General features: G+C 41.0%; 1 protein-coding gene across 22 annotated transcripts in view; it reads left to right on the forward strand.

Moving 5' to 3' along the window:
* The window catches only part of CALD1 (caldesmon 1), a 229233-nt gene that overhangs the window by 28633 nt on the left and 175766 nt on the right, over positions 1-24834 (forward strand). For 9 of the 22 annotated variants that reach the window (XM_054494609.2, XM_063667823.1, XM_063667824.1 and 6 more), the window contains exon 1: positions 5514-5819. The exons of 4 other annotated variants lie outside the window; for them this stretch is intronic. The gene's annotated coding sequence lies outside the window, so the exon portion shown is untranslated. Of the gene's footprint in view, positions 1-5346; positions 5820-24834 lie in introns of those variants that run through there. 9 more of the 22 variants (XM_063667840.1, XM_054494614.2, XM_054494615.2 and 6 more) reach the window with 7 other exon arrangements.

The following is a 24834-nucleotide window of genomic DNA, read 5'->3' on the forward strand; positions in this document are numbered from 1 at the left end:
GGCAGGTGGATCACGAGGTCAGGAGATTGAAACCAGCCTGGCCAACATGGGGAAACCCCGTCTCTAATAAAAAATACAAAAATTAGCCGGGTGTCGTGGTGGGCACCTGTACTCCCAGCTACTCGGGAGGCTGAGGCAGGAGAATTTGTTGAACCCAGGAGACAGAGGTTGCAGTGAGCTGACGTGGTGCCACTGCACTCCAGCCTGGGTGACAGAGTGAGACTCCGTCTCAAAAAAAAAAAAAAAGAGTGAGGTACTAAGTAGCCAATTGGAAGTTGCTGCAAATGGGTTACTAAAGTGCACTGGACAATGTCTCTCAAATGTCTGTGAGTTTAGGTCTTTTTTTCCATGAGCATGCCAGTTTCTCTGGAATGGAATCCTTCAATTTCCTGTCTGTGGGATACAAACCTGATTGTTGGTGTCCTGGGAGCCCTGCAGGGTGAGGCGATTGGAGATGTTCAGTGTTCAACGAGTTGGCTTTCATTTAAACATTTATTTTCAGCATTCAGCCTCTTCCCTGTTCACTGCTTCACTTGTTCTTCTGAGTCCAGCACTTCATAGAAGAATCAGAATAAACTTCCAGTTTTCCATCTGGTTGAGAGAGAGATGCTCAGCTGGTTGTGTGGGGTAGAGGACGCTATCTGGACTTCTAACTATTCCTTACCCAGACTTTCAACAAATCTGTTTTCTGCTCCACCGCCTGTCCTCAGAGGTTCCCAGGGCTTCCATATCCCGAGTTTTTCCTGATTCTGAGGCTTGAATCAGTGTCCTTCTTGCTGGCATCCTAATTTACAGGACCAGATTTCAGTTTCTCAGCTCTGTTGAGTCAATTTCCAGCCATCTGTCCATTTTCCTTAGTCCAAAATTTGGCTGACATCTGGACTCATGCTAATTCCTTTCAGGTACTCTGTCTTGTAGGATTTATTTATGATTTTTTTATTGCTTTACTATCATTCTGGAGAGGTGTGGGGAAGCAGAAATTAAATGAGTGTTCTGATGTGATCTGCCGTGTTTAACCATATCCTCAAATTTATTAGTCTTTTCATTTGTTAATTCTGTTTTTTATGTTATATACCCTATGATAAAAAAAATTCACCTTCAATTTTTTCTAATCATTTCTAAGTTTGTTTTTTATATAACCTAGTTTATTATAGTGTGTAGTAGAAACTTTGAATCTAAATTTTCTGTTTCCACAAAATTGATTGTAACCCTGCCATTAATAGAGTAATCCACCCTTTTCTTCTTTATTTATAATACTTCCTCTAAAATAATTCATATATGCTGGGGTCTATTTCTAGGCTTTCTGCTTTAGTCTATTGATCTATTTGTTTAGTCTTGTGTGAATAGCGCTTATCTTAATTAGAATTGCTCTATAAAAAAACCTCTTTGCCTATTTTTAGGTCTTTACTTTTAAAATATTTACTATTGTTTTGTCAAGTTCTACAAAATACATCATTTGGAGATTTTAATTAGAATAATGAATGCGGCTGGGCGCGGTGGCTCACGCCTGTAATCCCAGCACTTTGGGAGGCCAAGGCAGGTGGATCACGAGGTCAGGATATCGAGACCATCCTGGCTAACACGGTGAAACCCCGTCTCTACTAAAAATACAAAAAATTAGCTGGGCGTGGTGGCGGGCGCCTGTAGTACCAGCTACTCAGGAGGCTGAGGCAGGAGAATCGCTTGAACCCGGAAAGTGGAGCTTGCAGTGAGCCGAGATCATGCCACTGCACTCCAGCCTGGGCGACAGAGCGAGACTCCGTCTCAAAAAAAAAAAAAGGAAAGAATAATGAATGCATGGATTACTTTGAGGAGAATATATATCTTTACAACTTCCAGGTTTTTCATTCATGAAGATGATACATTTCACCATTTAGTCAGGTTTTTCATGCCCTTAACTCAAGTTTTATAACTTTCTTGCACATATTTTGTTACATTTATTCCCAGGTAATGAACACTTTTTGTTATTATGAATAGCATCTTTTTCCATTACATTTAAAAATTAGAGATGGCTGATTACAGAAACTCTAGGTTTTTGCGTCTTGAACTTAATTCCAACAATCTTGCTAAGCTCTTCTATTAGTTCCAATATATTATAGATCCTCTCAAATTCTCTACACAGATAATCGTACAGCAAATAAAGACCTTTATTTCTCTTTCTAATCCCAGTGGCTATTTTTTCTATTTATTTGTCTTGGTTAGGTATCTAGCACATTTTTTTTAGTTGTAGAAGAGATAGTAGTGGCTTGGTCTTTTCGCTGATTATAATGGGAATGCTTTTAACATTTTATCATTAAGCATGACGTTTGCTATAGATTTCTGGTAAATGCCTCTCATTATGTTTAAAAAGATTCTATTTCTAGTTTTCCAAGAGTTTTTTTTCCAAAATAATTACTAAGTTTACCAAGTATCATTCACCTATTGAGACAATCTTTCTCTTTTCATTTTTCTACTTTTCTTATTTATTTTATTTTATTTTTAAACTGCTAATGTTGTACATTATATCAGTGGATTTTCAGATCTTAAACCATCTCTGGATTGGCCTTATCTCTTTTTTCCACACTGTTGGATTCAATTACTAATTTTTTCATCTGCGTTCATAAGTGCACTTAATCCAAATTCTCTATTGTGTTTGGTACTTTTGTGTCCAATTTTGATATCAAGATTCTACCAGTCTGCTTTTATTGTTTGATAAACCTGGGTGTTGGCAAAGGTTTTATTTGACTAAAAGAATCTGGCAAAGGGTGTTCTGCTGCCTTTTAAAACTTTCAAATCTTCTTTTCTATTGAATAAAGTAGGTACTTTAAGCTGAAAGGAGGTATGTTTTTCACGACTAAATGAAGTAACTAATTTTGAATTAAAAAATGGCCTGTTTTTACTTTTCCCAGGTTGACGTGCAAGCAAAATATAATTTCTTGCTACTGATCTACATCATAGCAAACACTCAGTTGTAACTAAAAAAATACAAAGAATAGTCCAGACATTTCTAAATGTCTTTTTAGATTTATTATGGTTTGATTAGGTAGATCTAGCCTATGATAGACAAGCAGTCCTTTATCTGGGATGATCCAATTGGGACATATATTTCACAGAAATTTCCTATATAAATCTCGTGTATTTTTAGGGCTGTTTACAAATGACCTCTGGAAAGAGTAAATACTATGAAAGTAAAGTTTCCCATGGCAGAGATTCAGCAACACGTATCCTTTTTTTTCTTTTTATTCCCCTTCCTTTCTTTTTTAAATTCTTGATTGTTTAAAAAAAGTAAAAGGACAAAGAAAGAAGAATTTTTCAATATCATGGTATACACTACATGAAATTTGTTAAATTATTCTTCAAACTATATAGTTCCTCCACGATAAGTGTATTTCAAATACATAAAATAGGTTGTGTGGTCACTCATCCACTATACCCTATATATGAGATATCCAGAATTTATCTAGGGAAACATACTATTTTTTTTATCAAAAGACATAACCCAAAAATATTTAGCCATTTATCTTCTAAAAACCATGCAAAATGCAGGTCCCTGCTGTGTTTCCTGTTGATAATATTTTCCCCATTTGTAACACAACTTTTCTTTCCTCTGGAAAGCTGGTATTTATTTTATTCATAGATTGCAAAATTATACCCTGATGCTGTTCCACCAAAGGGCATTATTTATACAAGCAGGGAGAGTGTGGTTTAGGATATAATCAGCAGCGGTAATGGAAAATAGCACTTTCAAACAGGCCTCACTGAGTTATGGAGAATACCACCTGGAGATCATGCACCCGGAACGTCTCTGGACACAGGTCATATCTTTGCACAGAGATCACCGAATGAGCTGTTTTCTGAACTCCCTGATGTCTGCCCTACAATATGTTCAAGCCCAGCAGTTTACCAGAATATGTAGTATTATTCTATCTTTCCTCCCTCTCTGGATTGGGATGTCCCCATCAGCAAAACTGGCCGTGTTCTGAAAATTTATTTCTAAATCATTTATCTGGGATCAGAAGACATTTTCCCACAGGAACAATTTTATAAACAGTGGTGTTCCACAAATGCCTGCTTGTGCCACAGTGTACCTGAAATGCAACATTGACTGTACGATTCCCACCAACCATTATTTATTCTTTCCTCTGGGAAAGTGCATTCCTCTTGGGATGCCTGAGGCTCATCTCTCCCTCTGCCTGGGAGCCTCAGCTATAGCTTTTTGGGGCTGTGCAACAGTAGCAGTCAGGAAGAGGGGAGGGAAGCAACCTTCCCAAGAAAGAGATGAATGTAAAGAGTTGGTATGGATGCTTCTGGGTAACTTGTTAATGCTGGAAGGCTGAAGAAGGAAACCAACAGTGTGAACTGGCTACTTCCCAACTGTTCTAAAAGAGGCACAAAGGGCAGGGACATTTTCGTAAACAGAGATCATTTCTAAGTCACATCTTCATAAACAGGGAAAGGCATATAGTAAAACCTGCCATTTTTAAAGATCAATATCTGGACTTGTAATTAGCCAGGAAAAATATTGTGAAACCTCTTGTTCAGTGATGAAACAGTCTCCAAACATATAACAATGAGACATAGATCTTGCACCTATCCCCAGGCCTGACAAATAGTAAGTGCTCCAAAAAAAGGGGTTTTCAATTTTAATTGAGTACTAATTGAGTGAATTCTATATTGAAAAGGACAAGACTATGTGTGGGCCAGTTACCTTAATTCTCATTAGCATCTGCTAATTCTGACCCTCTTATAGCACACGTCCTAACCATGAAGAGTTGGTCGGAGCACTTTCAAGACGTCACCTGAACATTATGCCACCTCTGCGGGATATATGCATCTGTCTACCCCAGCCCAAAGCAGGTGGTGGGTCTCTTCATACCCTCTCTGATGTGCATCAATTTCTAGGAATTTCTAGTACTATCTCCACATCACCAAATCTGAGGAAACAAAAGAGATAAGGAGAGGAAAGTGAAGCCAGTGAGGATATCCAAGCCTGGAGGACCTTAGGTTTATTCTGGCCAGTATTACTCGCTAAAAAAGACCTATGCTTTTGGTTTCCCTTTGGTCGCTTGTTTTTATAACACATGCAGACACATTTTGGGGAGTTGTGCCTCTTTCAGGCTAGAATTTAGTCTGCTCAGCAGACCCGGGTCCTGTCTCCTTCAGGTTTTAGAATTGCATAACAATTTAAACTCATTTTGTACGTACAAGTACTTTGAAAAGAAATATACTATTAAGACTCCCTCTGGTAAGAAGCCTTTCCCACCCCCACGCCCAATAAACTGATCTGTTAACTTTTTGTTTCAGAGACTGTGCTTTCTTTTTATTGCTGCATTTGTGTTCTACAAGACAGCCTCTTTCTCCAAGATTAACATTTCTTATGATTGTTCCTGACAATGGATTCACTTCCAGAGGCCCTGCTAAGGATAACCAAAAAAGGGCATGGAGCAGGCTGGTTTTGGCAGCCTGCACGCAGTTTCAGAGCTTTTTAGGTCTTGGGTTTTCTGATGAGTGATTTCCTGAGCATGCCTAGGGAATGACAGGCATCTCCACAGGCAGGCTGCATCCACCTTGGCTGGGGTGTCGTCATTGGCTGCCTATTAGAAAAACGACAGGACAATGCATACCACCGCCTGCCGACTGTAAACATAGGGGATATGTGCTCACTTAGCATGGACTTCTGGGAGGGGCCAAGGAAGGGCGGTCTGGAGTTTTATTGAATAGAGCAGTGTGTATTCGGCTGCCTGCCTGCCCGCCTGCTTGCTCTCTGGCTGTGCTCTTGCTTAAAGAAATCAGTCCTTCCTTTCCGACTTAGTCCTCGGGAAGAAGTTTCAGACTACAAGGTAAGGCACAGAAGGCTTTCTTTTTTTATCTTCTAGAGAGAATCTGGGGACTTTCTCCGGCTTTCAGTCAACATTCCTGGCTAAGGTAGCTGGAGATGCAAGAATGTTCAAGGCAATAAACCATGCAAACTCCCGAGCCTGGCTGGGCTTCACTGCCATACGGATATTCCCGGAAGGCAAACAGGATGAGATTTCCAGTTTTGTTTTTAGAGTTTGGACAAGAAGAGCGACCATATAGAGACTTACATTTAGGGAGCACTGGCAACTTTGATGAGGATAGCCTTTTGTTTAGGACAGCCATATGAGATTATACCTGATATCCAAAGGCCAGTGTTAGCAAGCCTACTGCACCAGACTGCTCACACAGTCTCTTCTGCATCTTTTATTGCCAAAGATTTGAAGAGCTTTTGCTTTAAAAACAAAATCAACAATTCTTTAGGTTGATGAGAAGCCAAAAGGGAATGATTTTTTAACCAAAGGCATTTGCGTTATAGTCTGCTGCCAGTATTTAAAACTAGACTTCCAGAGTTGCAAGGAAATATGGTCAGAGATGGAGAGATCACTAGCACCTAGCACTGGTTGGGTTAATGTCACTGATGGGATATTTGCTAAGACAGAAGATGCCTAGGCTGGTCTGTTTCTTATAAAACCTAATAACAAGAGAATGCATGTGCTAGTGGGTGTGTTTTGAGAAAGCACATTTAACGTCCTACCAAACTATTTTTTAAGAAATCTTATTTTCTGTTTGAAAGTGTGCCTGAGTGTGTCTAGAGAATCTAAAGAGATGTCGATTGGAAATGTGTTTCAGAAAGGAAGGAGGCAGGCTTTTATATCGAGATAGACATATTTGGGTGTCTGAAACAGTAGTACAAGGCAGCTAGTTGGTAGTAGCCTGGAATTCCTTTTAGAAAGAGCTGATGGTAAGGGGTGGGGGAGTTTTAGTGCTGTGGCAATACATGGTCAAAAAAAGTGGATGAGAACAAAGTACTTGGTATTTATAGATGCCTTCTATTAACAGGACTATGCAGATGGACTTGTAAACTGAAAATCCTTCTAATGTGTTTGCCAAAACCAGACATATACAGCTAGAACTTGAGTGAAGACTAGATGCTATATGGCAAGCAGGGTAAATCTGATGATTTTTTAGTAGTGCTGGCTATTAAAGACTACCAGTCACAAATGACTGATTCAATTGGATTTTATTCCATGGAATGCGGTAGTTTGGGGTTGGGACTCATTAAATAACCTTTTCTCTTTGTATTTAGAAGTTTGGGGATAATTTTCTTGGGAATGCCTCTTTCTCCTTCTAGAAGTGATATATGAGAACAGAATTCCTTGTGAATTTCCTTCCCTGGAACAGTTCTGAGTAAGTGTGAGAGAAAAGCTGCAGGCGAAAGCTATAGTTTAATTACTGTCCTTCCCTTGAAGAGATCAAGTTCCAAACTATTTTCACAGGGTTTTTAATGTCAATCAAAATATGGAGAGCAATTTTTCTTCTAACTGTTCTCTAAACCATGAAGGGAATGCAGTTTGGAAGGAGATCTATAATCTTGGGATTTGAGGATAAATTCCATTTTGAAACCAACATCTCCGAATCCCTGAAAGTTCAAACTGTGCTATGACCACTCTCTCCAGATCCCCCATTCCCCTCCTCTTGGGCTCCCCACCCCCAACAACCATAAAAACACTCATGTTTTTCCAAGTAACACTTTAGGTATTCTGCTGGTATAGGTAGAGATAGAGTGAGAGGATTTGAGTTTATGCTGAATTTTAGGCAGTTCTTTGTGCTACTTCCTTCCTGTTGAATGTTACCTAGAACACATTTCCCCACATAGTGAGGCCAAAGGAGCACCATGAAAGCACAGTAACTTTCATTTCAGAAATATAATCACAAAATTCCAGAACAAAAAGTCACTAAGAGTTGATCCTAGGACACACAAGGAATGTACGTACAATGGATTGATCCATAAGGAAAGTGCAGGGTTGTTTCAAGTATTCGAAGCAAATAGAATGTGTAATTTAAATCATTCCAATCAAAAGATTGACTTAAGTAAATACACAATTCTTATATTAAAGTTAGGAGAAGGAGAACCAGGCTCAAACTGCAGTTTAAAGGATTTTAAATGAGATACATGAAAGCATTTCCTGACAGTAAGGCAACTGCCTTATTATTAGAATTATTAACAATTCTAATTGGCTCCTGTAACTGGCCTGAGAATCTCCTGGTCTTAGGTAGATAAAACAAGTTGATCCTATGGCCAGCCATGTAAAGTTCCAGAATCTAGCCCAGGTATTCTCTGTTCTGATAAATAAAATGCACCTCAGCAGGCATTTTTATAGAAACACATGTAATTGTCTCCATTTGCCATTTTCATGATAGCATGATTACTAGTTAGTCATTCCTTAGCAAGACGCAAAAGTGATTTAGAGATGGGCATGAAAAGAGATATGCTAGTTCCCCATTTGCCTGTAGTCTATCACATGTCTCAGAAATGTGGTCGGGGGACAGGAAAAATGCTGATAGAGTGGTATGCAAATAGCATGGTAGGACTAAGGAGGAGGTTAGAAAGATGCTGCCAAAGAATTTTCAGACTTCAAAAGGGCGTTTTCTGCATAAGTTCTCTTAGGGCCTGAGAAGATACCATTAGCTCCTTACTGAAAGTCCTTCATCTGTCAGGCTAATCCAAGTTTGCTATTGGAGAGATGCCCATAAGTCCTGAGTAGATGGGTAGCTTAAAGAGAAACTTTTGGCACAGGCTTATGAGCACCACTACAACATCTCAGTTCTAGTATTGGTTCCTCTGCTTAAGTAACCGTGACCTTTTTGAGGAAATCATCAGCTTTTGACTTCATCTGTTGAGTGAAGAATGGACATAGGTAATGCTTCTCCGATGTCCCATAGTGGTTAAGATGTCCAAATGAAATGAAGCTGTTTGCTCCCTCTTCCCTGCAGATTCAATACCCTGAACTGCCTATCATTTGAGTCCTCTGGACATTATGCTCATCTTGGCTGGTATCCTCCACTTCTTACCTAGTATCCCTAATGATCTCTTCCTTTCTCGTATTTGAGGACCCTTGAGTGATATCTTCTCCCTCCTAGTTCTTTCTAGAGCCCTGAGCTGTGTCCAGTGAATACTGGTCTATCCCAATGTTGTCAGAATTTTTACTTTGATGATCACAGACTAAGAGGATACAAATATAAGGAGGTGGAATAAGATGGGCCATCAGTGGTACAAGGCACCAGGAAATCCAAAGATCCACTTGAGCATAAGACCAGTGAGAAAGTGCTGACAACAGAAAGCCCTTAGTAATTGAGGCAGCTTCTCTGCCTCCAGCCAAAAGCATGGAATGAATCCCAGCACGTCATGCCTGGGCCTTGTAGGAGGGGCAAGGAAGGCAGGAACACCTGGCTGTGGTTCCTGTTGGTATTGAAACCAGACTGCTCCACGGAGCTCGCCTCTCACCTCTTTGCCTCTGTCTTTAGTGCTCCCAGCTGTAACGGACCCTGGTTGCATCCCTAACTTCCTTACCCCCAGGCCTCCACCTCTAACCTCTTCCCCAGCTCCCCCATCCCCGTACCGGATAGGGAGCTTTCTTGATCCAACATTGACAATTTGCAAGGGCCAGCTCTAAGATGAGGCCCAGAGTACAGCAGAACACTCTAGCACAGATACGTTCTAGCTAGGGAAAGCCACTTGCACAGACAGAGGAGATGTCAGAGCATGTTTTGTGGTAAGACCCACTCTGCTTCTCACCCCAAACTCATAATTGGCAGGCTGCGGGTAAAGCTATGGGAGGGGGTGGGGGGGAAACTATGACCTGGGCTGTGAGGGAGGGGTGATGAGTTGTTCCCTATGTTGTTCTTCCCTGTGTTGTTGCTATGGAAACCTTTGAGAATCTGATAAAAACTGTGAACACTTAAGGTCCCTTTGTAAACCCACCCTTCATGATTGACAGATAAGAGACCTTTGAGCTGGGGCATGTAAGATGGGGAGTGGGGTCAGATCTGGATTCCCATAGAAGACAAGGGTGGATGGGATCAAAACATGATCTGGAAGGAAGAAAAGAGGGGGTAAATACACAGATGTATAGGTGAAGATTGCATCATATGGCCTCCATTTCGAAGAAAAGAAGGTCATTTCTAGAAAAGAAGCAGTTTTCTATGGGGAGCTTGTGGGGGCTAGAGAAATCCAGGAATGGCTGCTATTAAGTGTACGTAAAAAGAACACCAAGAAGTTAATAAAAGGCTTGCTAAGCAGCAGTAAGGGAATAGTTGAAGGAAAATACATTTTTAAAAAATTTTAGTAAATTGGGTACTCATTTTAGTACACGGCTTTTCTTTGAAAATATATGTATATGTATAAATGATGTATAACTTGAAGATAAATTGCTTTTTGATGGTATCCTGAGGCTTCTGGCATTGTTTTGTGAATACTCCATGAAAGCACTGACTAAAAGGGAATAATCTCACTTGGAGAGAAACATATTAAGTAGGAATATATAATCAGTTCCTTTGACACCCACATATCACATTCCCCCTCGCTTGTCTCAAGATACATTGCTGGGGAACCAGGCTGACTTCACCTTGTGCTGAAGACCAGCAGAACCAAGGCAAAGTGCCCAAGAGGGCCAAGGACCAGTTGGCATCAAAGATATTAGTTCCATTGGGGTCAGGAGGACCAGTCTAAGACAGAATGGATATCAGTTACAAAAATGGGCTAAGTTGTGCATGACAGCCAGGTGAGTAAAGAAGAAACAGCAAAAATCAGAAGTCAGGCAGAGCTTAGCGAAGTAGTGTATGGATGAATAAGGTGAAGTCTGGGAGAGCACATGGCCCAGTGTTAGGAAGAAGTAGACCTCAGTGTGAGCAAACTTTGGTAGCTCAAGTAAAGGGCCAGGATTATAAGACACAGATTAATGAACAGATGGAATCACAGGGATATCCAAGAGCAGAAGCCCAAATAGGACCAGGGCCCAAAGAAAGTAGAGTTAGAGTCAAGGTGGGTGAGAGGATCCCAGCCACAGTCCATGGATGTTTACTCCATCCCTTTCCACTAGTGTGACTCAGCTCAACGCACATGTCTGCCTCTTTCTGTTGTTCTATCAACTGGAAAATTTCTTCTGTGTTTCCAGGTCCAGTCCTGAGAGAGGAGATCTGATTGATTCAGTCAGAGACTATTGTCTTTGGCAAATCCTTTAGTAGGAGGAGAACATCAAAAGCACAGGTGCACCTAAGGATGAATTACTCTAATCCAGGCAGTGGTCATCCCTGGGCAAAGAAGAGCTCAATGGGTAATTTTAGTTAGAAGAGAAATTGAACATGGAAGGCAAATTAGCTGAAATGTCCAACAGCTCTTAATGGGAATCATTGGAATGTTCAGGTGAATATACTCCTAGAGAGGCAAACACCCAATGAATGATCACACAGTTCTTGATGATCACTGTGACATGACCCAGTGAGCCAGCGTTAAGGGAGATTAATCTAGAAGTTTGCACCGCTGGTAACTGAAGGGATAAGAATCATCCATCCCAGAAAGATTTTGGGAAAAAACATTCTGGATATTATCGTTGGCAAGAAACTTCATATGAATCTTCCATGTGATATGGCTCCCTTCAAATGAAAGCAATCTTGAAGATTTAATATGTAATGATTTAACAATTTTAATAAATAAAAACAAGCACAACTCAGTGTAAACCACAATACATAATAAAGTGAATGCATAAAAGCTGGTGTACTCTTAATCACTGGAAGTTTCAGATCTAACCAATATTTGCTATGTAATTTTTAATCCATTGAGCACCCATCATGGTGTTTGTCAAGTGGAGTAAAAAATCCCCTGAGTTCTGCATAGTTCAGATCCCATTTGGGACCTCATGCCCTGTTCTGGGCTCATTTTTCTGAAAGACACGGATACATATGCATTCTAGGGTGAGCATCAAAGGCTGGAGGGAGTCAGGAGGCAAAACATGTGCAGAACAGATAAGGGATCTAGAGCTGTTTATCCCAAAGGAAAGAAAATGAGAAGGCCACATAAATATCTTCTAATATTTGGGGTACTTTTATATGAACATGGGAGAAGGCATTTGTGTTTCTCAAGGCAGCAGAACAGAATTGAATACATAAATTCATAGAATTTTTAAGCTGGGCAAGACCTTAGGAGCTCATTTAGCCCAAGGAGTACATTTAACTTTTCATCTGTATGCCAGCTCCAACCAATTGGCATGTTAAAAAGGATTCTGAGGATGAATCTAAGCTCAGAGGGGAGGGGAAAATGTGATCACTGATAGTGATATCTGTTGTGGAAGAAAAGGACCATATCTACTCAAGTACCATGTTTTAGTCTTCATTAATGTGGTCTGTAGGTTTTTAACCTCTGGGTGGTGGATCCCTGGGAGGCCACAAAGTCATTGCAAGAGGTAAACAAATCCGTATATGCAGCAAGTGCTTTTGGCAAGCTACTCTGAGTAAATAATATATCTTACATCATATGTGCTACTATTTTTCTAATTCTATACATACATTATAATGATAAAATGCTAATTTATTTAAAAGAGTTATTGAATTCATAGTAGCTTTTAGGTTTGTGTTTTTGTGTTTTATTAATGAGTGGACTTAAAACACATAATTATATTATGTGTGGGAAGGTTGGGACAGGAAATTTGGGATCTTAAGTAGAAATTCTTTTTAAAAGAGGAACCAGTGATCTATTTTTTATTCTCCAAAGCCTAGCCACACCAGGTAAAATTATGTATGTATTTGTAGGTTTCTTTGATTAATGTCTGCCCTGTCTTATTGGTCTGTCAGATATATAAGGACAGGAACCTCTATTTTTTTTTCATTCATATATACCCAGTGCGTGGCACACGGCAGAATCTCAATAAATATTTGTTGAATGAAATAACAAACCAAGTGACTTGACCAAAGTCATCCAGTTAATTAGTGGTAAGATAGTTCCAAAACACACAGCTCCTAAGTTCCAAGCAGTTAACCTTTTCAATATACCACATTACTTCCCCTGATAGTAGGAGAGCATGTTTTAACAGTTAGCAAATTTAGGTTATGCAATGCAGCCCAATCTGCCTATATACCCGTGGATCTTAACCAGTATCTTAATCAGAATCAACTGTAGAGCTTTTTGAAAATACACATCCCTGAGACCTATCCTCTAGAGATTCTGATTCAGTAGGTCTAGAAGGGGGTCCAGGCATCTGTAGTTTGTAAAAGCTCCCTGGTGACTCTGATAAAACATCCTGGCTCAGAAACGGTTCTGTGCACCTATCGTTAAAATAATTGATAGTAGATGTATGTAGATACTTATTCCTCAGAAGCCTATTTCTTTAGTTTTGAATAATTTCTTTCTAAAAATTATAGTTGCATATGCCAAATAATCCATTTGGCCAGAAGAGCAAAACCTTTAGTTTTGCTTTTTTTTTCAGTTTAAGCACAAAGTTATCAACTCTGTAAGGTCAAACTTTTCTGATGAGATTTCCAGTGTTTGCTTTTGTAAAGGACTGGAAATGTGGCAAGAATAAAATTTCTGATGGTATTTCCCACTTTCTTTTCCAGCCATCATTACTAAGGGAAATTTAGGCTTAGGGGGAGGGGTGAATCTAGGAGAAAAAAAATTTTAAGTATTTCTGTTCTTAGGAGGTTTTAAGCAGACATTTCGCTTCCTAGGAAAAGCTGAAGATGTTTTTCTCTGTTTCCACTTTGTGGTGAGGATGCACAAATCCTGAAGAGGGGAGAAGCTTCCTCCACCTCCACCCTCACCTCTACATCTTCTCTAGGGCCGGAGTCATCACAGCCCCTGGTTTAGATGCTTCCCTGGGTGGCCCTTTTGAAAGTATGTGGACCCTAAGAGACGGGAGACTTTGAGTGTATGGATGGGGGATAATTTGCTTTTGCAGAAGGACAGAAAATTATCTCTAGGTTCTTCATTTATTCAGCAGTTAGGAATTACATCCTTTGTATTGCGCAGAAGAACCTACCATCTTCAGAGCACTGAGTACATGGATTATATTCACTAAAGATTAGAGAGCCAAAAGTTTCTCTGCAAGAGTGACCTGATCTAGTAAGAATGTCAAAACTGTTACTATATTTGTACCCACGCTCTTTGGTTTAGAGGGCAGGTGCTTCCGTGTGTACATAGAAGCAGAGCTTGTTGGAGAAGAGCAGCTAAAAAGGAATTAGATTAGAATCCACCTCTGTACAATGACACCATCTGGACTCAGTCTCCTTTGTCTCTAACACTGTCCCCACTTTCTCTGCACCCCAAACTCATACTGGCTCCCAAAAGCTCATTGTTAAACCTTCAAGAATTTGGAGAGCCAGTTGTAAAACACAGCATTATAAAAACTAAATCATATAAACTTACAATTAAACACATTGTATGAAAAGCCAAGATAATAAATACTCAAAACTCTTCCTAATTATTTTGCTATGTTTCACTATTATCTATTCTCTTGAGGTTAGTTACATCTATTGTGGCTATATGGTGGAAATACTGTAAAAAATGCTGTGCAACTGAGCTTCTCCTCCCAATTCTTCATTCAGTGATGTCATACCCAGAACTTGAAACTGACCATGATGGAAGTAATTACACCACGGAAATCAGCCCATGCTACAAAGCAGACTCCCCTCCCCTCGCCCAAGAGCTTGTTGCTAAACATTGACTAGCACAGCACTGTCCCTAAGGGATGCAGTGGTAAAATTAGCCTCTGCATTGGAGAGCCAATCGGAATACCTCTGTGGTTCAGTTACATGCATATTCATAATGTATGCTTATGATTGCATATTTGTTTGTTTGCTTGCTTATTTATTTCTTATGCTCCTAGAACATAAGCTCTATGAAAGTAGAGACTTCGTCTGGCTTTTTCAGTGCTGTGATTTGAGCCTAAAAATGTGCTGTGTCCTGCACATAGTATTAATAAATGAGTTAAATGAGTGAAAGAAATAAATGTCAGGCTGGTAGTGGTAGCTCACGCCTGTAGTCCCAGCACTTTGGGTGGCCAAGGCAGGCAGATTGCTTAAGTACAGGAGTTTGAGACTAGCCTGAGCAAAATGGTGAAACCCTGCCTCTACAAAAAATACAAAAATTAGCCGGCCATGGTGGTGTGCATCTGTAGTCCCAGCTACTTGGGAGGCTGAAGTGGGAGGATCACATGAGCTTGGGAGGTCCAAGCTGCAGTGAGCTGAGATTGTACCACTGCACTCCACCCTGGGTGACACAGTGAGACCCTGTCTCAGAAAAAAATAAAAAGTAAAAAAAAAAAAGTCTACAATTTCTTCTTTAAAAATACCTGAAGCCAGTTTTCATGTTGGAGCTCATTGATTCCTCATGAATTGTATCATGCTCAGTGCTTAGAACAGTGCCTGGCACATGCTAAGTAGTGTGTAGATTTTTATTAGGTAAAAATAAAATAAGTTATCTCCATAACAGCTAATTTTACAGATGAAGAAACTGAGTTACGATTAGATTAAGTAATATAGCTAAGGTCCCACAGCTAGTAAGTAGCTGGGTCAGGATCTAAACCCGGGATAATCTGGAGGCATTGCCCACCTTCTTCACCACTGTGCTATGCTGCCTCTTGCTAATTACTCCACGTGACTGAGACTTTGAGAACAAACTTTGGAGTCAGGAGAACTTGAGTTTGAATCTCAAATTTACCACTTTCTTCACTTACAAAATGGGGATGATGATTTCTCCTCCACTTTGTAGTTGTCACAACTACTAGAAGTAATATCTTGAAACTGTTTTGCACGTACGTGATAGACACTAAATTACAAATGGTCAGCTATTGGTTGTGATTTCCTGTGGAGACTACCTGTAAGCGTGGGGCTTAGCCACACACTGTCCCCTGTTGCCTCCTCTAGGCCATCCTGTAGACAGATTAAAAAGGGCTCACTGCTTCTATATTTGAGGTCTCCAGGAGGTAAGACTAGGATCAATAGATACAAGTTCTAGGAAGTCCTATTTCAGATCAGCTTACACACTTTCTAAATAGATATTTCTGTCTCTGAAGCATGAACCTCGCTGCTCTACAGAAGCAGACAACTTCCACTGTCCTCTTCAACCAGAAGGTTTACCTGCTTGCCCTTATCAACAAATCTATGCTGCCTTTAACATTTTAAATCATTTTATCTAGTATAGCTAAAGAGTTGTATTATTCCTGAGATTGGGTTGTTTTGTAGGTTTTCAGTGTTTTAGACCTGGAATGAAAGGAAGTAAGAAAAGAGGGAGGGAGGGGAAAAGAGAAAAAGAAATAAGGAGAGAGAGCGATAGAGATAGAGAGAGAGACAGAGAGAAAGGAGAGGAGAGAGAGAGAGAGGAAGGGAAAAGGGGGAAGAGGAGGGAGGGGAGAAGGAAATTGGAATTTATCTGGAGAAAAAGTACTGAACTTGGGAAAGAGACTGAATAGTAATGGATTGATAGTTATCTGAAGTCCTCACAGGTTAAGGGATGGTTGAGAAGATAAGCTAGCTCATTCAGCTACCTTGCTGGCATACTAGCTATGTGACAGGCACTGTTCTTGTTGAGGACTGCTCTCTCAGAGCAGTAAAGTAAATCAAATAACTTGCCCAAAGTCACACTGCTGGAAAATGCCAGAGCTGTTCAAAGCTCCTCCCTAACTCCAACCCTCTCCATTTCTCTACAGCTATCTGCTCTGTGTCTTCCCCCAAGAAAGCGATGGAAACCAGAGCAGGAGGTTTCCGTAACTAGTCATTATAATTTGTCAGGGAGCCATACTGCAGTTCAACTAGACAAGCACATTGTCATTCCCTGCCATATAAGGAAACAGAGCTAAACACCATTCCTTTCACTATTGACTGGAGAGATTGCTCAAGTTAGAGTCAGACAAGATGAGGATCTAGACCTAGAGCAGTTAAATTAAATTAAAAAAAAAAAGAAAGAAAGCCAGAGAAGTAGTTTGTGTTTTCTTTTCCTGGTACCAGAGATAGTTTAACAAGCAGTTTCCATCCTTCTCCCTGACTCAACAGGAGATTTTCTCTGACCTTAGGCACTAAAGGATTCAACTACTCGTACAAATACTTCAAGCTGTTTTGGTGTTTGATTACGTCAAATTTTAAGAAAAGGCAGAGAATCAGTTCAGGTATTCAAAAGGCCAACATATCCAAAAGGTATTCAAAAGGCCAAGACAGAGCTGCTTCTCTGTGGGTCAGGTAGAAAGTCAAGGACTGTATTTCTCTGTACAGTGATTTACAAAAGAAATTAGTGTCCACTCCCCTTCCCAGCCACTCTCAGAAATACTACTTATTAAGAAGACTTTACATTTAAGTTTGACCTTCTTGTCCAAAGCTGAGAATATTCGCGGGATCACTCTTTGCCTTAAGACTCAGACACTATGGGCACTTTATTTGCTTGTTTGTTTTTTGAGATGAAGTTTTGTTCCGTCACCCAGGTTGGAGTGCAATGGTACGATCTCGGCTCACTGCAACTTCTGCCACCTGGGTTCAAGTGATTCTCCCACCTCAGCCTCCTGAGTAGCTGGGATTACAGGCACACACCACCATGCCTGGTTAATTTTTTGTATTTTTAGTAGAGACGGGGTTTCACTATGTTGGCCAGGCTGGTCTCGAACTCCTGACCTCAAGTGATCTGCCCACTTTGGCCTCTCAAAGTCCTGGGATTACAGGGACCATGCCCAGCCACAATGGGCACTTTAGAATGCGGGTTCAGTAACCAACTTTATGAAGGGAGAAGCAGAGGCATGAACAGTTGAAACTATTTCCTCAAAGACAGCCAGTTCCATCTTGCCATACAGAGTGCCCACACTTTCAGAGAATCCAAAGAGGCATCACTTAGTGTCCCCAGGGAAATGAAAAACAAAAACCAAAAAACAAAAAAACCTGTAAATAGTCTGGTCATCTTCTCCTAACTATCATCTTTGACCAGATTGCATCTGGAGTACCAGTTTATTAGGCATACCCAAGACTGGATAATTTATAAAGAAAGAGGTTTAATGGACTCACAGTTCCACATGACTGGGGAGGCCTCACAATCATGGCAGAAGGCGAATGAGGAGCAAAGTCACAAATTACATGGTGGCAGGCAAAAGAACTTGTGCAGGGGAACTCCCATTTATAAAACCGTCAGATTTCCTGAGACTTATTCACTACCACGAGAATAGTATGGGGGCAACTGCCGCCGTGATTCAGTTATCTCCACCTGGCTCTGCCCTTGACACATGGGATTATTACAATTCAAGGTGAGATTTGGGTGGGGACACAGCCAAACCATATCTGATGCCATAACAAAATGCACGAACAAATTTATTTCTGGATGGAGGTTAGAAGTCCAAGATCAAGGTGTCAGCAGGATTGGTTCCTTCAAGGGCTGTGAGGGAAGTCACTGTTCCAGGCCTCTCTCTTTCACTTATAGATGGTTATCTTTGTGTTCACAAGGCATTCTTTCTGAACATGTATCTGCATCCAAATTTCCTCTTCTTTTTTTTTTTTGAGATGGAGTTTCGCTCTTGTTGCCCAGGCTGGAGAGCAGTAGTGCCATCTCGACTCACTGCAACCTCCATCTCTCAGGTTCAAGCAATTCTCCTGCCTCAGCCTCCCGAGTAGCTGGGATTACAGGCACCCGCCACCATGCCAGGCTAATTTTTTTGTATTTTTAGTAGAGACAAGGTTTTGCCATGTTGGGCAGGCTGGTCTCGAACTCCTGCTGTCAGGTGATCCACCTGCCTCTGCCTCCCAAAGTGCTGGGATTACAGGAGTGAGCCACCGAGCCTGGCCTCCTCTTCTTATAGACACCAGTTGTATTGGATAGGGGCCACCTTCATGACCTCACTTTAACTTGATTACCTCTGTAAAGACTCTATCTCCAAATAAGGTCACATTCTGAGGTCTTAGGGGTTAGGACTGCTTCAACATATGAATACTTGGGGGAGATACAATTCAACCCATAGTACGTCCCAACTCACAATGGTGGTAGAAATCCATATGGCACATTTTCTGAAGCTCAAGTGCCAAAGACCCTACTGCCGCTGGTATTCTATCTTTCCACTGGGTCTAAGGGAATGCTTTGCTAGAAATCCCTCGGCCTTTGGAATTTGCCTTCGACATTTACTTTCTGCCTTTCTCAATATGAAATTCTGATCCCATTAAAAGTCAAAAGAGGTTTTCGAAATGACGCACTGAAGTACAGCTTCACATACTGTGGCCTATCTGTGGACAGCTATGAAACCACGGCGGCAGACCATCTGGTATGAGACCTTTAGGAGCCAAGGAGGGGGCTCAGTGGGAAGGCTTGGCCAGGGCAGCCTGCAAGCCAGGGAGGCAGGCGCTGAGAGGGGAGCAGCTTCAGGGCAGCTGGCCGGGCCAGGGAGGCAGCCACAGAGGGACCTTGTGCATGCCTGCACAGGGCCCAAAGAGGGTGGCCCTTTTCCGTCATTTTTATATATGCTGATCACAACCACAAATCCCCAGACACAAGGAAAAATATTTGAAGCCTACACATATTTGTGCTCTGAATCATTTGTCTCTTGTCTTTGTTTTCCTCTCTCTCCTCTCTATCCATCCTTAAATTTTTATACTTTTTCTCTCAACAGCCCTCCTCACTTTATCTGTCTTTGCTCTAGTTGGTTACAAGTGCCCTTACGTTGTGTCTTGTCTCCATTTTCCATGTTCTATTTTTAAGGTATTTTATTTTAGCCATTATTTCTCTTTGTCCCTTTCCTAAAGCTCTTCTTGGTGCCCATTTCCCAGCTTTGGTCCTGCTCATGGCTTCTCTGTCTTAGGCCAGGGGTAGTCTATAGACAGGATGACTATACCTTTTATCGTCAAACTGGGACACTTTGAAAAGGGAAAGAAGGAGCAGTTAATAATTTCCCCAAAATGCAGTCCTGAAGTGGGACTGTCCCAGGCACACTGCGGAGTGGATGCTTATTCTATCCATGGTGTGGTTTTCTGCTTTCCATAAATCTCTCTTCACCTATCAACCACTCCCTCCATTTATGTACCTTTTTTTTTTTAAAACCTTTTATGTTCTGGTCCTTGTTTTTTTATTTCAACCCCAAGAACCTTTAAGTGTTCTTGTATTTCTATCTTCTTTTATCTCCTCCTCATTCCCTCACTTTACTCTACTCTGCTCTCTATCTTATCTCACCACTTCAATTCTTCTTCTCCCTTGATTTCCTTCTTTTGGGTACAGACTGGACTGCAGCTCACAGAGGCCATGCCTGTCTGCCATGATACATGCAGGACATAGTCCCTGCATTTCTGAAACAAATCAAGGCACAGCTGAGCACATACACACACACTTCAAAATAAGCCACCAAATGTTACAAGCTGCTTTAGGTCTCAGATGAGCCCTGAGTGGACTGTTCACCCTTTCAGCACCTCTACCCAGAGACTAGAACAATCCCTACACCACGCAAGCAGCCATGCCTGTTACTGTTACGGAGACCTGTTCTGTGTATGTGTCTAGGCTTGCACGGGATGCATTTCCTATATGTGTACCTATGTACACCAGAGTTTAAAAATGATGAAAGTATATGACCCAAAAGACAAAAAGAAAGTGACGGGTGAGCTAACTATGCATTGCCTTTGTTATGACTTCAGTAATCTGGATCATCTTATCCTCTAAAGAAATGTATACCAAAGGCCTAGCAATGGCTGCCATAGGTTTTTTGTTGTTGTTGCCAATTGAGACAGAGTCTCACTTTGTCGCCGAGGCTGGAGTGCAGTGGCACAATCTTGGCTCACTACAACCTTCACTTCTCGGGTTCAAGCGATTTTCCTGCCTCAGCCTCCCGAGTAGCTGGGATTACAGGTGTGTGCCACCACGCCCAGCTAATTTTTGTATTTTTAGTAGAAATGGGGTTTCACCATGTTGGCCAGGCTGGTGTTGAACTCCTGACCTCAAGTGATCTGCCCGCCTCAGCCTCCCAAAGTGCTAGGATTACACCATGCCCGGCCTGCTATAGGTCTAACATAAATAACAATAAACTTTTAGGCAACAAGATAGAATAAATATTTATTTTAGTTCTTTTTAAATGTTCTCATGACGTAGTCATCTGCAACTTACGGTTTATTCTGAAAAATCACTTCAATTTTCCAGATATTCCTTAGACTTAAGGTTGTGCAAGGAAGGCCTGAAACTGCTTCCCAACTTGAAAATGAGAAAGGAAGAGTATTTTCCTCTTGTAAGTCACTGGAAGCCAGTCCACAGATACCTGAAATACTTGACAGAATGGTACTGTGTCAGTTGTCAGGAGCTGCTCTCGTCTTTTTTATTTATTTATTTACTTATTTGGGAATTTTGACCATAATTTTCTTTCTCTTTTTTTTTCAAATACTCTAAAAATTAAAGAATGAGGAAAGAAGACAGTTGGCTGTGTCCCCACCCAAATTTTATTTTGAATTGGAGCTCCCATAATTCCCACGTGTGGTGGGAGGGATCCAGTGGGAGGTAATTGAATCATGGGGGTGGGTCTCTTCCATGCTGTCCTCATGGTAGTGAATAACTCTCACGAGATCTGATGGTTTTATACAGGGGAGTTCCCCTGCACATCTTGCCTGCCGCCATGTAAGACATGATTTTTGTTCCTAATTTGCCTTCCACCGTGATTGTGACACTTCCCCAGGAACTGTGAGTCAATTAAACCTCTTTCCTTTATAAATTACCTAGTCTTGGATATGTCATGATTACCAGAGTGAGAACAGACTAATACAACAGTGAAATAGATATTTTATGAATGGAAATACAGGTTTTGTTCAAGTTCTCTTCTTCCTTCCTCTCTCTTTCCCTTCCTTCCCCCTCCTCCTTTTCTTTCTTTCTCTTTCTCCTCATTCTTCACATTTTCCAGTTTTTGTTTCTTCTCCCACTGAGATTGATATGGCTGGAAATGTGCTATTATGATTGGGCAGCCTTGTGCTTTATCCATGGTGGCCTATAGCTCTCTTGCTTATATATATCTTTTTATGAAGATCGATGGTAACAAAAAATACTTCACCCACACTCTGCTGGGTAGATGTGATGGTGGAATGGAAATATCTATCCAGAGAGCTCCCTACTACCCTAAGACTTGATAGAGTCATCCCCAGCCAGCCTGGAGCCACTGACCCACCTATGTCTGGTAACTAGGAAACAAGGAGTGTAGGAGTTTGAGAGTTATTTTTGTTTTTTACTTTTTAAAACTTTCATGCCTTTTCATATTTCTGCTCTCAGATATTCTTTCCATGGGAGTAGTTTCTAGCTTGCTAATTCTTTTTTGAGAGAGTGTTTGCATGAGGTTTTAAGTTTTTTAAGTCTTGGCTCCTATATTTTGTAGGAGCCCTAGACTCCAGATAATGGTCTAATAGAAAATTAGCCCTGGCTCCTGTCTCATATCCGCAGCTGATAATCTGTGTGACTTTGAATGGCCTCCTTGTGCCTTGGGCTTCTTAATTATAAACTGCCAACAGCCTTTTCCCTTCTCTATGATGCCAAGGTGGGGAGCAATGTGATCTTTAATACAAAAGGACGTTAGGCAGTAAAGTGTCTTAAAACACAGACATGGATTTCCTTTCTTCTTCCTTTGAAATATGGAGACTTTTCCTGGTTGGTTTTGGGGGAAGATAGAAATCATATATTCATAAAGGACACACCCCATATTCAGAGTTCAGAATTTGGAGTTTCCAATAATCATCTCATGCACGAGAGCTGACTCCCTCTGCTGGGGCTGCCCCACCCCCAGTTCCAGCCTTTCCTAGTTTTATTTTTATTTATTTATTTATTTATTTTAGAGATAGATAGAGTCTCACTCTGTTGCCCAGGCTGGAGTGCAGTGGTGCAATCATAGCTCACTGCAACCTTGAACTCCTGGGCTCAAGCAATCATCCTGCCCCAACCTCCTGAACAGCTAAAACCACAGACACAGCACCATCGCGCCAGGCTAATTTTGTATTTTTTTGTAGAGAAGGGGTCTCCCTGTGTTGTCCAGGTTGGTCTTGAACTCTTGGCCCCAAGTGATCCTCTGCCTCAGTTTCCCACAGTGCTGGGATTACAGGCATGAGCCACCACACTGGCCCCATCCTCATCTTTAAAAGTAATATTAAGAATCATCTTGTTTGGAGAAACTCTGAAACCCTACAGTGCTGAAAAGGGAGGATTGAGACAGATTGCCATTCAATTGAAGCTTTTCCTCTAATGTGGTAAGAATTTTTTTTTCTTTTTTTCTTTTTTTTGAGACAAAGCCTTGCTCTGTCGCCCAGGCTTGAATGCAGTGGCGCAATCGCAGCTCACGGAAGCCTCAGCCTCCCAAGTAGCTGGGGCTACCACACTTGGCTAGTTGAAAAACTTTATTTTTTGTAGAGACGAGGTTTCATTATATTACTCAAACTGGTTTCGAACTCTAGGGCTCAAGTAATCCTTCCACCTTGGCCTCCCAGTGTGCTGAGATAACAGGCCTGAGCCACTGCACCCGACCAAGAAAACTTTTTTAAAAGCTTTATCTGAAACCAAAGCACATAGTGCACAATGGCAGACTCTTAGACTCTTGTTGCCCTCAGATTTTCTAAAATTGTCTTTTATCAGCATTTAAGTTTCTAACACATGAGATCACATATGTGAAAGTGCTTGTGCTTTGTAATATCTGTGATTTTACTATCTATAGCAGAATATATTAAAGTGTAAAAGTGCTCCAGGAACCTAAGAAGAGTAGAAGAAAAGAATGTTTGACCCCAGCAACTGTGCTTGCAGCCAGACTTGAACGAGCAATCGTGGGTGGGTTAAATTGTTTATTTTTTATTTTTGAGACGGAGTCTTGCTCTGTGGCCAGGCTGGAGTGCAGTGGCGCAATCTGGGCTCACTGCAACCTCCGCCTCCTGGGTTCAAGCAATTTTCCTGCCTCAGCCTCCCGAGTAGCTGGGACTATAGGCATGCACCACCACACTGGCTAATTTTTGTATTTTTAGTAGAGATGGGGTTTCACCATGTTGGCCAGGATGGTCTCGATCTCCTGACCTCAGGTGATCCACCTGCCTCGGCTTCCCAAAGTGTTGGGATTACAGGCGTGAGCCACCATGGCTGGCCAAATTGTTTATTTTTATTGTTCTTTAAATAAAAGTTTATTTTAGAATACTTTTAAATTTACAGAAAAGTAGCAAGAATATTACAGAGTTCTTATACGCCCCACATCCAGTTTCTCCTATTGTTAACATTAAGGCACATTTGTCACAAATAATAAAACAATATTGATGTATTATTATTAATGAAAGTCCAACATTTATTTGGATTGTTTTAGGTTTCTTTAAGCCCCTTAAAATAGAAAAATGTTTCATATGGGGAAAATGTAATGTTCACATTGTAGCTATATGGTTGGAACTCTAATACATGAGTGAAAATGGTTTAAGCTAACTCTTTTCTTGAACATATGCTTACTGGACTGACAATCTCTTGAGGACTTTCCACCTGTAATACCTTAGGCCTCTTCTGGTCTCTGGTTTGTTTCCCTTGAGACCATTAGCAGATTGCTCAGCCTGACCCACACTGGTGCCAGATGTTGGAACCTTCTTGCTGCTGCCAATCTGACTAGTCATTCCAGACAGATGGTAATATCCAGCATCACACCCCCTCCCACAATTTCACAGTTTTAGGCAGAAGTCTTAGAGTGAAAACGTTTACCTGGCTGTTGAATTGCTGAAACTCTGTTTTTAAAGTTGCTTCATACCACAGTGACTTGTGAGAGCTTTGACATTAATAGAAGGTCCAAAAGAAGACCTGAGCGATGTTCCCCCAAATCTTGAGATCTAAAGACTTTCGCCAGTTTTAAAACACTACAATTTATGGAAAATACCTGTTAGTAACAAATAGAGAAATTATAAAGGAGATTGCTTTCTAGAAATCACCCCAATGACAGTATTCCACATCCTGAGCTTCCAAGCTTTCTTTGAAATACGAGTTACCAGCAGACACTAGTGGAAAGAATCTTTTTAATTCAATTTCTGCCTTTGAGCAGCTTGCTGACTGACATCTGGAGGCATCTCAGTCTTCTGGGGTGGCAC

The sequence above is a fragment of the Pongo pygmaeus genome, chromosome 6, assembly GCF_028885625.2.
Source record: "Pongo pygmaeus isolate AG05252 chromosome 6, NHGRI_mPonPyg2-v2.0_pri, whole genome shotgun sequence".
NCBI lineage: Eukaryota > Metazoa > Chordata > Mammalia > Primates > Hominidae > Pongo > Pongo pygmaeus.